General features: G+C 48.2%; 1 non-coding gene across 1 annotated transcript; it reads right to left on the reverse strand.

Moving 5' to 3' along the window:
* Window positions 1-4,923: 4,923 nt before the first annotated feature.
* LOC115303245 lies at window positions 4,924-5,047 on the reverse strand. The gene has a single exon (XR_003913936.1). It is a non-coding gene; the product is annotated as a small nucleolar RNA SNORA17 (small nucleolar RNA).
* Window positions 5,048-13,249: the final 8,202 nt, after the last annotated feature.

The raw sequence follows: 13,249 nt of genomic DNA on the forward strand, positions 1-13,249 counted from the left end.
CACACACACACACACACACACACACACACACACACACACACACACACCCTGGGTGGGCCCTTGAATGACGTCCAGGGTTCAACTGAATCCATTAGCATTTCGGAGACCGCTCAGCCAGTTTACTTTCCTGCGTCATGATCACGGCACTTAAAAAGCCAGAGAACAGAAACCAGCTTCCTCCTCCAGCAAAGCTATGAACAGGGTATGTGCTAAATCCTGGTTTTCATTGGCCAGATTCAGCCTCCGAATAACCGGTGTCCTGAGATCTCTCCAGACTCAAGAAAGCAAACTCCTGCCCCCAAGTGACTATAAAACCAGGAGCCTCCATCCCTTTCCAGCTGGTCCACCCATCACGGCACTAAAAGCTGAGCTTTTATATGTGAAAAGTACTTGCCAAATTCCCAGAATAGCCATGGCAGGAAATTGAATAACAAGGTAAAAGTGTAACCCTGTACTACACCCTCAGTATCGGAGGGGAGAGGGTGGTACAGTCCATTAAGAAATAAAAATCTTACTGTTGGCCAGTCAAGCTCATACACAGAGCTCTGCTTGAGGCTCAAGCCACCAATCCCAATCCGCACAGAAGTAAGTGGAGACGAGGATTCGAGTCAACTCCTGCTCCAAGGAACAAAGCTTCAGCTCCACAAAACATGTGGGATCTTTGTTCTAGCCACTCTGCTCTGCCCCAGAAGGGTCCCCTTGCCCCGTTAGTAGGAAAAACCTCTCCCCTTTACGCACTGTCTCTTCTTTTCCCTATCATTTAGGATGCTTCTGGATGGGGATGACGAAGATGATGCTGGTAACAGCTAACATTTACTGAGTCATAAGTTGGGTTCTTGAAAAGATACCCTGAGACTAGCTGGCGTGCCCAGAGAGGGAGGAAAAAGAACCAGGACTGGGCAGAGGGAGAAGTGGAGCAGAGATGGAAGCCCAACAAGGCCTCCCTCAGTCCCACCGAGGGTTCCAGGGCTCATGTGACCTTTCACAGTTGTCCTGAGTTGAGGCAAGGGGCCAGGCCTTTATAGCAACTCATACATCAGTCGTTGGATGCAGACTGCTCCCAGAGAGAGGCCCGGGCCTTGGGGCACCACGGTCATCTTTAGGCAGGGCGATGCTTGTAATGGACTCCCAGTGGCTGGGGACAGAAGTCCTCTGTCCCCCAAGGGCGGGCTGGGCGGCACCTCCCAGCTCCCACGACAAGCACTTGCACCATGCCCAGTTTCATCCTACGCTCTCCACATTCTCTCACTTAATCCTCACACGATCCTGAGGTAGGCATTAGAATAATCTCCTTTCTGTGTGTGGAAACCGATGCACAGAGAGGTTTAGTAACTTGCCTCATGTCACACAGCCACAGAGTGGTGCAGCCAGGATTTAAACCCAGGCAGTCGGACTCTGATGATCATCTGCCCACCACTCCTCCCATGCTAGGAGAAGAAAGGCCAACAAAAACTGGACAGGGATTTTTTTTTTCCCCAAACATGTAGAACAGTGTCTAGCCCATAATAAGCACTCAAGGCATTTGGAATGAATGAATCGGTTCACAGAGGGAGAACTCCAGTGCCGTGTGTTTGAAGAACAGCTGGGAGTCTGGCCCCACTTCTCTGCTCTCTGCCCTCTTCCGTGGGTGGGCTTTGTCCTCGGGATGGCTTCCATTGAGGTCGCAAGATGGACTCAAGGCTGCCTGTATCTGTGTCCTTCCCAGGAGAGAGAACGTCACTACCACATCCATCAGAAGACCCAGGGTCACTCTCCCCACTTCACAATCTGAACCGGTCACTGAAGCAGCCCACCCCCTGCTTAAATGACCCTCACCTACCTCCATGCGGCTGAGGGTGGGGCCATTGGCTGCCCTCAGATCCTGTGGGAGAAGGGGAACAAGAAGGAAGACGTCCGCTGAGAGTGGGAGTCTCGGCTTGGGAGGTTCAAGATCATTCTTTATGCAACAGATGGACCACTTCTCACAGCCTCAGATAAATTCCTGTGGCCACACTAGGTAACATACGCCTCGCTCTCTCCCCGCCTCCCCTGCTTTATTTTCCTTTTGGTTCTTACCTCTGTCTGGACTTCTATTGTGTGTATGTTTACTTAGTTGTTTGATGTCTTTTCTCCAATGCTTTTGCTCCACAAAAACTACTTTCTTTCATTCACCTCTGTGTTTTTTGTCAGGTGCTTAGTAAACATTGGTTGGTTGGTTGGATGGATGGACGGACGGACGGACGGAGAATCATTGCCCTGTGTCGCTATAGTAACAGGTTCAGGCTCCTCCTCCACCTTGAGCAGCGTTACCAAAGACTTCCTTGTTTTCTCCTCCACTTCATAGTGACAGGCCCCAGGAAGGCAAGTGGAGGAAGACAAGAGAGGAGATATCACCCTATCCCAAATAAATCAGTCTGTCCTCATGTGCCAGAGACCATGGGGCCTCTCTACGTGGTCCCAGTTTTAGAGGGGAAAAAATCAGTGAAACTATTTGGTACAGATTTCACAAGCGTGAAATGTAAGATTTTGACAGCAATCCTTTTCAACTCTTAATCATCATTAAATTGATAGAAATCACACATGTGGGGGGGCCTGGCTCAGTTGGTAGAGCATGAGACTCTCGATCTTGGGGTTGTGAGTTCGAGCCTCATACTAAGTGTGGAGATTACTTAAAAATAAAATAATTCAGAAAAGAAAAGAAATCACACATGCACTACAAGGCCAGCGATGGCCACCTGTCTCCCTTTGGCTAGTGTTTAATTGGCTGATTGTCTGCACCAACGTGTGTTCACAACATCCACAGGCTCTTCACCCACAGAATGAGGAGGATAGTTCTGTCATCTTTCACATGGTGATCTGGGGGCACCAATTAAGAAAAGAGAAAAAAAGACCAATTTGAAGCCAATCTCCCTGGGTTCCAACCCCAGATCCACCTCTTACTGTCTGGGTGGTCTAGAGCACGTTGATCGAGCCCTCTGTGTCTCCACGTTCTCATTCATAAAGTGAGGCTACCCTCAGAAGCTCCCACACAGGACTGGGCGAAGATGAAGGCATGACCACACGTGAAACCTAAGAGGAGTGTGTGGCTCACAGTGGGTGCCGAGTGTGGGCTGTTGGAGTGTCTGGTCTTCAATGCTGAAGACATCAGTCATCAGGCAGGTCTCCTTCACTTACACAGCCCACTCGCACACACGGAATGCACACACAACACACACAACACAGCCATAACACACTAACATACAATGCAGAGAACACAGGACATTCCTACCTACGTACATACAAAACTCAGCCAAGCGCCGTTCATACTCCGTACATGGTGGTTTCCTCCAACTTTATGGCCAAATCCCTGCTGACACACACTCATGAGGTGTGCTGCTCTTCCCCCTGGTGTGTCAGCGTGATATCACGGAACGTCACCATAAAGCAATTTACCAACCGCTCGTTCTAATTGCTCTCAGAGCAAACTATTCCAATTTTGTTTCATCAGCTTCTCAGCCATAGTGTCTTCTCTGGTGTCGTGTGACGTTCTGGGGCAGAGCTCTGGTGTCAGTCGTGAGTTCAAATCCTGACGTTACTGTTTGCCAACTGTGTGACCAGGAACAAGGTGCTAAACGGCTCTGGCCGTAACTTCTCATTTTATGGATGAGGCAACAACCAGAAAGAACCAACTGCTACACATGACTTTTACGTTATCCACTCAAAAAAAAGGTTTACCTTGCATGGTTTCTGTAAGAAATGAAAAGGTAAGGTGTGTCCTCATTTACATGAGTGCTTGGCACACACTAACATACGCTAACCTCACAGATGTTGCTAAGTGGTGGTGGCAGTGGTGATGGATGGCGTGTTTCTGTAAGTGGAAAAAAAGTTGCCTGGACTTAATTGCTTTGACTTAGTTGCTTTTCATTAACGTAACAGTAAAGGAGACCCATGGTGAGTGGAGTTCCACCGCACATTTGGGTTCCCGCATAAACTTTGACCCAGTATGGTGTTGTAATTGTAATTTCCCTTCATGAAATTTGAGAGGTGATGTTTTGACATTGTTTCATTTCGTTTCATTTCCTCTTGATGGGTGGGCTTAACTTGTTTCTCAATTTAGGCAAAGCAAAAGGGAGAAGTATTTTAAATCGCTGTGATAGGCCAAGCTGCTCCTCCCTTCTGGTCCCTGAGAACCAGCCCCAAATCCTCTCTGACTCTCCTAAGGTACTGGGGTGTTTTCCAGGTCCTCTGATCGCCAGATATAATCCTTTCCTTGGTCTCTTCCAAAGTTCCGCCATTTCACTTCAACTTTTCCCCTGACATCTGGGGGCCTTAACAATGAGTTTTGAAATAATATCTTCACCGTATGTCACATTCTTGTGGTGCATTTCAGTTCACCAAGTGCTTTCCCATACATTCTTCATTAAAGGGCCACGGGAAGACCGGAGTCCTCTCTGTGAGGACTCAGCCGAGGCTCCGAGAGGCGAGCCAGCAAGCCCGGGTGTAGCCTTCAAATGCCACTGTCTCCTCGGCAGCAAGAGGACAGTCGTCAATGGACACTTTTCTTAAAACTGCGGTAAAGTACGCGAAACGCAGACTTTACATTGTGATCATGATTAAGGGCGCGGCTGAGAGGCGGCGGGCATTCCCACGGCTGCACAGCCATCGCTGCCGTCCATCTCCAGAACTCTTGTCGTCCATCCTCCCGAACGGAGACTCCATACCCATTAAGCGCTACTCCCTCCTCCCCTTCCCAGCCCCTGAAACCACCTGTCTATTTCCTGTCTCCATAAATGTGACTGCTCTGGGGACCTTGGGTACGAGGAGTCATACAGTGCTTGTCCTCTGGTGTGGCAGGCACTTGTGCAGCAAGATTTCTGGGGGGCGTGCGGGGATCCTGTCCTCCACTGGGTTTGTTTTGCTAATACTGCATGTTAGCCAGAGGGTCTTTTTTTTTCTTTTTTGTCTAGTGTCAGACTATTAATATCCAGACTTTCATGGGCCAGAACACTGAGGGAGACAAGCCTCTCTTTCTGCCATCTAATGACCCAAGTGTGACACGGCAGCCGCATCTTCAGTGCTCCGAGGCAGCAGGTGTCTATTCCTCGCCCCGAAGTAACCCTCCCGTGTGGACACAAACACCTGGCGGGCCCCGCCCTGCAAAGCACATGTTTCCTGACATTTTGTTTTACTCCGAATGCTGTTTGTTCCTCTTGGCCTCCAAGTAATAACTTGACTTGTGGACATCAGCAAAAAAGAAAAGAGGGGAGAGGAGGGGAGAGGAGATAAGAAGAGGAGAGGAGGGAGGGGAGAGGAGGGGAGAGGAGGGGAGGGGAGGGGAAAGAAGAGGAGGGGAGAGAGGGGAAAGGATAGAGGGGAGAGGAGAGGAGGGAAGAGCAGGGGAGGGGAGAGCAGAGAAGGGGAGGGAAAAGGAGGGGAGAGGAAAGAAGAGGGGAGGGGAGGGGATAGGAGAGGAGAGGAGAGGAGTGGAGAGGAGAGCAGAGGAGAGGGAAAGGAAAAAAAGGAAAAGGAAAAGAGAGCTCCTGGAGAGGGACATAAGACATTTTCATGTTCTACTTCTGAGATTCCCAAAGACCCCTCTCATCCACTGGCCTGTGTGTGTGTTGTTGTTGTTGTTGTTGTTTTGTTTTGTTTTGTTTTGTTGTTTTAAAGCACTCTGTGATCTACTTCAATTCATGTTTTGCCAAGAAAACTAACACAGCTGCAAATCCTTTCTGCCCGGAAAGCCTTCCAGCCTTCCAGCCTTTCCAGAGGCCTCTTTGCTAGTTCAGTGGCCACTTCCCTCCCTCCCCGGCTGGCCAGCCGCTCTGAGCCCACTGTTCCCCAGGCCGCCCACCCGGCCCCCGTGACAGCCCCTGCTCTCTGGAGGTGGCCCTGACTTCTCTGTCGGTTTCTATTACTTGGAGAAGCACAGTCCCCCTTGGGCACCCCAGCCCCCCTCCTTAGGCTTTCCCCTCAGAAAACTGGCGCAGCTGCCCGCTAGTAAACGACTGACTGTCCCCATGACAACGGCCTGGCCCAGGGCCTAGATGACGCCAGGCCTGACTCCCCTCCCAGCCTCACCCAAATCTGTTTGTTCAAGTTCCAACTGCCTTTGTGGGGCTTCTTTTTGCTTGTCAGTTTGAGGCAGCTCCGTTGCTGATTGGCTGCAGGGGCTGGGCTTAGCCTCCCTGGGATACCAACCGGGAAGTCAGCTCCCTGCCTGGGCAGGGATTTCCTGGCACCTGGGGGTATTTCCCCATCACGGTAACAAGATCGAGAAGAGCCCAAGGCATCAGAGAATCCATTAAAATGCTCTGATCCCCTGATGACTTCAATCAAGGACGTTCTCTCTCACCCACGTTGGCTTTGAGGTGCCACGCTCATGACTAAAAGCCAGCCCGTTGTCTGATGAAATTAAGAAGCAATACATTGTGTGACGGGACAGTCAGGCTGTGGATTAACATCAAAAATAAATAAAACCAGGGAGAAGAAACAAGTACGTGGATTTTTGAGAAACAGTTTAAGTGAATATGGCAATAGATATCCAAGTGAATTTTCACCTCATCACCTGGGAGGACTTTGCTTCTATTATTTGGAAAACTACAGAAGCAGGAATTGGGAAAATGCTTGTGACTAATTTGAAAACACACCTGTAGCCTTTTGTCATTTCATCAGGTTTTTGTCTCCCGAATAACTTATTTTAATAATTTGCTTGGCCTCCAGGGCTCCTGAGTTTACCCCATATTCTCTGATTCGTGATACAAAAGGTGCTTCTCGTGTGTCACCCTTTGAATCTGTGTCAGGATCACCTCAGTTCCTCATCTGTAAAATGGGGGTAAATTATGCCAACCTGCCAGGCTATAAGTTACTCAGCTTGACTTAGTCTTGGCACTTATTGGACTGTTGTCATCATCATTAACACCCACCAATGCCTGTTTTCTGAGGATCCTGACGTTCTTTATAAGAATTACCTCAATGATCCAACAAATACTTAACAAGAATTTACTAGGTCCCGATTGGCCAGGTACTGTGCTAGACACTAGCAATAAAATGATAGACACAGCCCCTTGGTAGCTTCTGGACTGGGGGGGACACAGACATTAGTCAAATAACCACATAAAATGTAAAATTACATCTGTGTCATGTGAGTGAGCCATCTTAGACACTCCAGAACAGCCCATCTCCCACTTGAATACCACAGAGGACATCAGTCTTTGCCATATTGAGCAGAAGAATTTCCTGGCCAATGCCTGTCTTAATTCCTAACTCACAAAATCATGAGATATAATAAACTGCTTGCTGTTCTAAGCACTGTTCTCCCAAAAATAATCACAGCTGTATTAAGTGCCTAAAGCATGAAGAGAATGTGAAATAGAGGAAATAAACTACATATTAGCCACTTTTCCTAGTTAGAAAACAAGAGTTTACATAAGAACTTAGAATGATTTGATCACCTAAATCCCAGAGTGTAAAGCAAAGCCCAGAGATGCACATTCTCAATCCTGCCACCCTGCAGAAAAATCCTGGGGTTTCCTTACACAGAGCGTTGTTTTGCTGAACAGCGCCCTCTTCTGTCTTGGAGCCCTTCTCCTGCCAGCTACTTCGTACTGCTGCTTTTAAAAGGATTTGTAGACTATGATGTCCACTCCTTCTTCAAATGTGTGCTGAGCGCCCAGGCCCTGGGAATACAGCCTGATCAGACACAGGCTCCTGACCCTTATGGAGCTGACAGTCATTTGAACTTCCTGACATCTCTGAAGAGTATAAGGTACACTTCAGAACTCCTACTTGATAGGTAAGAAACTGAGTCAGGGTCGGCAGATAAAATTTTGCTACATTATTGATAATTTAGGACTCGATTTTAGGGTGCAAGGAAACAAAAAAACCTCCCACTGGAAATTAGATCGGGCCCAAACTCCTCAGGCTTGGTAGTCACACTCTGCTTCATCACCCTCTACTTCTTGAGTTCCCTCTCATTTGGGAGATCTCTTCATTGTCCCTGAACCAGGAGCCCCCACTTCTATACTGTTGTGGCCCCAAAGGCCCTCCAGCCCTCCCTAGTATCTTGCCCCTTAGTATCCTGCTACAGTAACATACATTTGGGCACCTCGATGTATGCCCTGTCACATCAAGGGTATAGCCATTGGAGGGATCAGACAGACCCGGAGTTCAAATCTCAGATCTGCCAACTACTAGACTGTGATGTGAGCAAAGTTTTGAAACCTTCTCCTACATAACAAGGCTGTTCTGAAATTTAAATATGTTTCAAACACTTGGTACCTAGTAAACACTCAGGATTTTGTCCAAGTCCTTTAACATGTCCAATCTGGTCACCAGCTTAAAAAGCGTTATGGCCCTCAAAGCATCTTCTCCTACAGCCTTGGGCGTGTATCGAGAGATATATAACCTGGGTGCTGTGTGGAGAACAGGGCTGTGCCTAAGGCCCACAATATTTTCACAAATCCATAGAAATGTTTTAATTTCTTTTAAAACTCAGGAGAAAAAATTAACTTTTACATTGAAAAATGACAATATATATGTTAACATATTTATCTCTATGCCAATGCAGTCATAAAATCAAATTTTCAGTTAACTTTTATAGAGGAAGGAGCCCACAAAGGCGAAGTGCCTAGGGCCCATGGAAGTTATTATTCAGCCCTGATGAAGAGAGGCCTCTGCTATTAAAAAAAAAAAAAAAAAAGCAGGGGCGCCTGGGTGGCTCAGTCGGTTGAGCGTCGGACTTCAGCTCACATCATGATCTCACAGTTTGTGAGTTCAAGCCCCACGTCAGGCTCTGTGCTGGCAGCTTGGACCCTGGAGCCTGCTTCGGATTCTGTGTCTCCTTCTCTCTCTGCCCCTCCCCCTCTCATGCTCTGTCTCTCAAAAATAAAAAAAATAAATGTAAAAAAAATTTAAGTGGAAAAGCAAACAGTGGCAAAAGAAGAAAATCACTCACCAGCTGAGTGTAAAGGTCTCTCCCAGCCCTAATATTCTCCAATTCAGAGAATTCCTTTTGCACAGCAGGATCCTGTACAGAGTGCACTCTTGAGAGTACATTTCCTAACTCTTTCAGAATCTGTGAGTCCATACACTTTTACTAGAAGATGTCCCCCAAGAATTTGGTGTGACAAAATCCATGCATACACTCTCTACTTGGTCAAGGATTGCCATGCCCTTCAGTGGCCGACAGAGGGCGCAGCGATTCAATCTTCAGCGCGGATATCACAGCGGCGAGGGGAACAGAAAGCCTTGCGGTTCAACAATGAGGGCCTTACGTGGGAGACTGTGTCTTGGACCCGACCGTAGGGAGGATCCTAGACACCTGCAACCAAAAGTCACATGTTAAGAAGATCCCTGGGTAGGGACGCCTGGGTGGCTCAGTCAGTTAAGCCTCTGACTTTGGCTCAGGTCATGATCTTACGGTTTGTGAGTTTGAGCTCCGAGTTGGGCTCTGTGCTGATGGTTGAGAGCCTGAAACCGGCTTCGGATTCCGAGTGTCTCTCTCTGCCCCTCCCCCACTGGCACTCTGTCTCTGTCTCTCTCTCAAAAATAAACATTTAATTATATACATGTGTATGTATATGTGTGTATATATACGTGAGAGAGAGAGAGCGAGAGAAAGGAGATCCCTGGGTAATTGATATACAAACATGAAGTGTAAGAAGCGCTGCTTTAAAGGTTCTAGTCTGAGAAAGGGAAGCCCACTTCCTCAACGGAAAGAAGGCTGGAAGAGGAACTGGCTAAGGCATTGGCTGCAGCCCCCAAATCTTTTCTTTCAGCCAATCACACAGCATCAATCAAGATGGGACTGACGCCCCAGGAGGGATGTAAGAGCATTCTACAGGTCGAAGAGAAACTGCCTTCATCTTCTTCCATGTCAGGAAGTACTTACTGAGTGCCTACTATGTCCTGGGCACTAGGGATACAGTAGTGAGCAAAAAATAGACCCCGCTCCTACCCTTGGGGAGCTCTCAGCCTAGTGGGGACGCCAAGAATTAATCACCACAAACATAACTACAAACCTTGATGTTGCCATGTGGGTACAGAGGGCCATGAGACAGTCACAGGAGGGAGGGCCATGAGACAGTCACAGGAGGGAGGGAAACTGGTTTATACCGAATGGTCAGGGAAGGCCTGTCTGAGGAAGTGACCCATAAGCTTGAGATGATGCTTAAGCCAGGCAAAGAGCATGAGCTGCCAGCAGGGGGAAGAGAACGCACAGAGGTCACGCGTCGGGGAGGAACGTGGTGCACCCAAGGAACTGAAAGACCACTGGCATGCAGTGAGGCAACATGGGCTCCGAGGGGGGCAGAAAGCAGACTGGGGGGCCACTAGGACACAGCCTCTGTGCTCACATGCGTGCACACACGCGCACACACACACACACACACACACACACACACACACACTGCAAAGTGACTGGCCCGTGGCCCTGTTTTGGAAGGTCCCTGCTACAAACATCCATGCGGACATCTCCCCCCTCCGCACTGAGTCCCACTGTCGGGACAACCCACTCTCTCCTCTACTAACCCCTTCCCGCCCTCCCCACCCCCAGCCATTCCTCTGTTTCTTGTCTGCTTCTGCCTTCCCCGCTCCAGCGTCTTCACCATTTGCCATTTAAATGTGATGGAAACGGACCCCAATTTCAGGACAACTCCTCCCCCTGAAGAAGAGGCAAGCCATGAATCAGAAACTACAAGTTCACGACGAGACGGAGGGATCATAAGCCCCCGCCTCACACATGTTTTCATCCGCTCCTCACAAGAGTCTTTCCTAGAGAGCCGCTATCATACCAGGTTTCCAGTTGGGGAAATTGAAGCTTTGCAAAAGCGTAAATAATTTGTACAATAACACATCTAGAAACTGGGTGAGCCATCACTACCTTCCCATTTGTAACAAGGACCTCACGCTGTGCTGTGGGACCTGTACTGATGACGCAGCTACATTTCAAAAGCCTTCAGAAGGAGCACACTCCGCCCGCCCCAAGAGAAATCATCTTGGAGGTGCACGAATAATTAGCTGCCAAGATACCCGTAGCCTTGTCCAGAACAGTAAAAAAAAATAATCGTCCGAAGGCTATACTTCAACAATGCAGAATTGGTTAAATTGTTGGATGTTTATAACTAGAATCCTATATAACCAGCGATTACATTTGATGACACAGAAAACTATGCTCGTGATCTATGGTGTAGAAAAAAACAGATTACAAAACCTTATTACAGCGTGATCCTATTTTCATAAAAACCACAGTGTAGAAACCAAGAGGTATAATAGTAAAGTGTACAGGAAAGGTACAATCAAAAGTAATGAGCGTCGTTATCTCTGTGATAAGACTTCAGGTGAGTTTTTCGTTTCTTTATTTTGACGGTCTGAGTTTTCAAAGGTTTCACCATGAGCATCCATTTCTTTTGGCAAGAGAGGAAAAGCAAGAAAATAAAATGAAAATGAAAAACCTCAGGAGGTGTTTGAGCCTTCCCATGTATTATCTATTAAAAAAGCAAACATCCTGCTCTGCTGGGAACATTTAAAAAACGACTTTCCTTCTCACAAAAGCAAAAACAAAACATCAGAAAGTACAAACAAGCAAAGGGAGAGAAATACATTCCCTCCTCCCCACAGACAACCAATACCAGCACCTTCGTGACTCTTCATCAATCCTGTTTTTTCACAGACAGTAAAAAAAAACAAAAAACAAACACCGTTCTGCTGTAGATGCTAGTCACCAGGGCCCAGCGGGGGTTGGGAATGGGGCTTACAGAGTCCTCCGTGATACCAAACAGCCCCTAAGGTGAATTTGTCCAGGTCTCAGACTACTTGGGATTCCAGGACAGGGACTCACTTAGTACAGACCCCAGTGTTGGGGAGGACACAACGCCTCACGGGTCTCAGGGGACAAGAGCCGTCAAGTGCGAGGACCATAAGAGTGATTCCCAGCGTGTTTGGGATTGCAACACCCCACTATTATTGGATTTTGCAACCCTCCTTGCCCTTGGAAAAGAACTCAGAGGAATACGAACAGCATTTGCATATTCCATTTAGTACTTTTCCACACACGCAGCTGAAGGGAAGTAAGGTTAATCTGGCTTTAAGACGATCACAGCCCTCCTTCCCTCCACCCCTTGGAGAACTGGCGGCAGATCAATCCCAGTGTCCTCGGACAGGTTTGGGAATGACAGCTCTGTGGAGCTGTGCGGACAGGTTCTGCCAGGAGGGAGGCCACACGGGGCCCGGGAGTCCAGGTCGCAGGGCAGGATGTCTCTGGGCCATTCCCACACATACACACACCAAAACAACAGGTTTCTAAGGCCCACCCTGCCCACACCCTCTCTTACTAAAGTCCCCCCTCCTGGGAAGGGGAGCAGGACAGCCCTACAGTTGCTGGCGCAGAGCCCCACTGGGTCCACACCCTCAGCGAGGCCCTCGGGCAGAAAGTGTTCCTAGAGCTGATGTGCAAGTCAAACCATTCCTGGTTTCTTCAGAGGCTGTGATATCCAGTCCTGGCCCAGACCCAGGGCCCCCAACCCACCCACAAGCTGCATGATGGCACGTGCCTGGCCTTCCTGGTGTTCAGTATGCTCTTTCTCGGAACTTCAGAGATTTTGGAGACCCTCTTCTCCCATATGTATTTATCTCCTCTCATCAATAATAACTATAGGGGCGCCTGGGTGGCTCAGTCAGTTAAGCTTCCAACTTGGGTTCATATCACGGTCTCCCAGTTTGTGAGTTCAAGCCCCATGCCGGGCTCTGTGCTGACAGCTCTGAGCCTGGAGCCTGCTTCAGATTCTGTGTCTCCCCCTCTCTCTGCCCCTCCGCTGCTCATGCTCTGTTTCTCTCTCTCTTCTCTCTCAAAAATAAATAAACTTTTTTTTAGATTTTTAAATAATAATCACTGTAGCTTTGTTTATTACGCTCCTTAGAGGCCAGGCATTTTGCAAGCATGCAATGCACACAGCAGCCTTTTGAAGCAGACACAATTATTCTCATTTCACACATGAGAAAACTGAGGCTCTGAGAAATTCGAGCGATCTGCCCAATGTCACACAACTGCTGACAGGGACAAGAGTCAGCCCACTCCCGCCTGACCCCCAAAGCTCATGCACTGTCCTCGAAGGCTAATGCAGAGGGGAACCCAGAGATCATATCATATTCCCCATCCCATTTATAAGACCCTGAAGCTGAAAAAATTCATTTACAAACTGTTATATAGCATTTATGTGCCAGGCACTTCGGAAATATCAATTAATCTCATCGTATTGCTAGGCGATGGGTACTTATTTTTACAGACGGGAAA

This window comes from Suricata suricatta, chromosome 9 (assembly GCF_006229205.1).
Source record: "Suricata suricatta isolate VVHF042 chromosome 9, meerkat_22Aug2017_6uvM2_HiC, whole genome shotgun sequence".
In the NCBI taxonomy this organism is placed as follows: Eukaryota; Metazoa; Chordata; class Mammalia; order Carnivora; family Herpestidae; genus Suricata; species Suricata suricatta.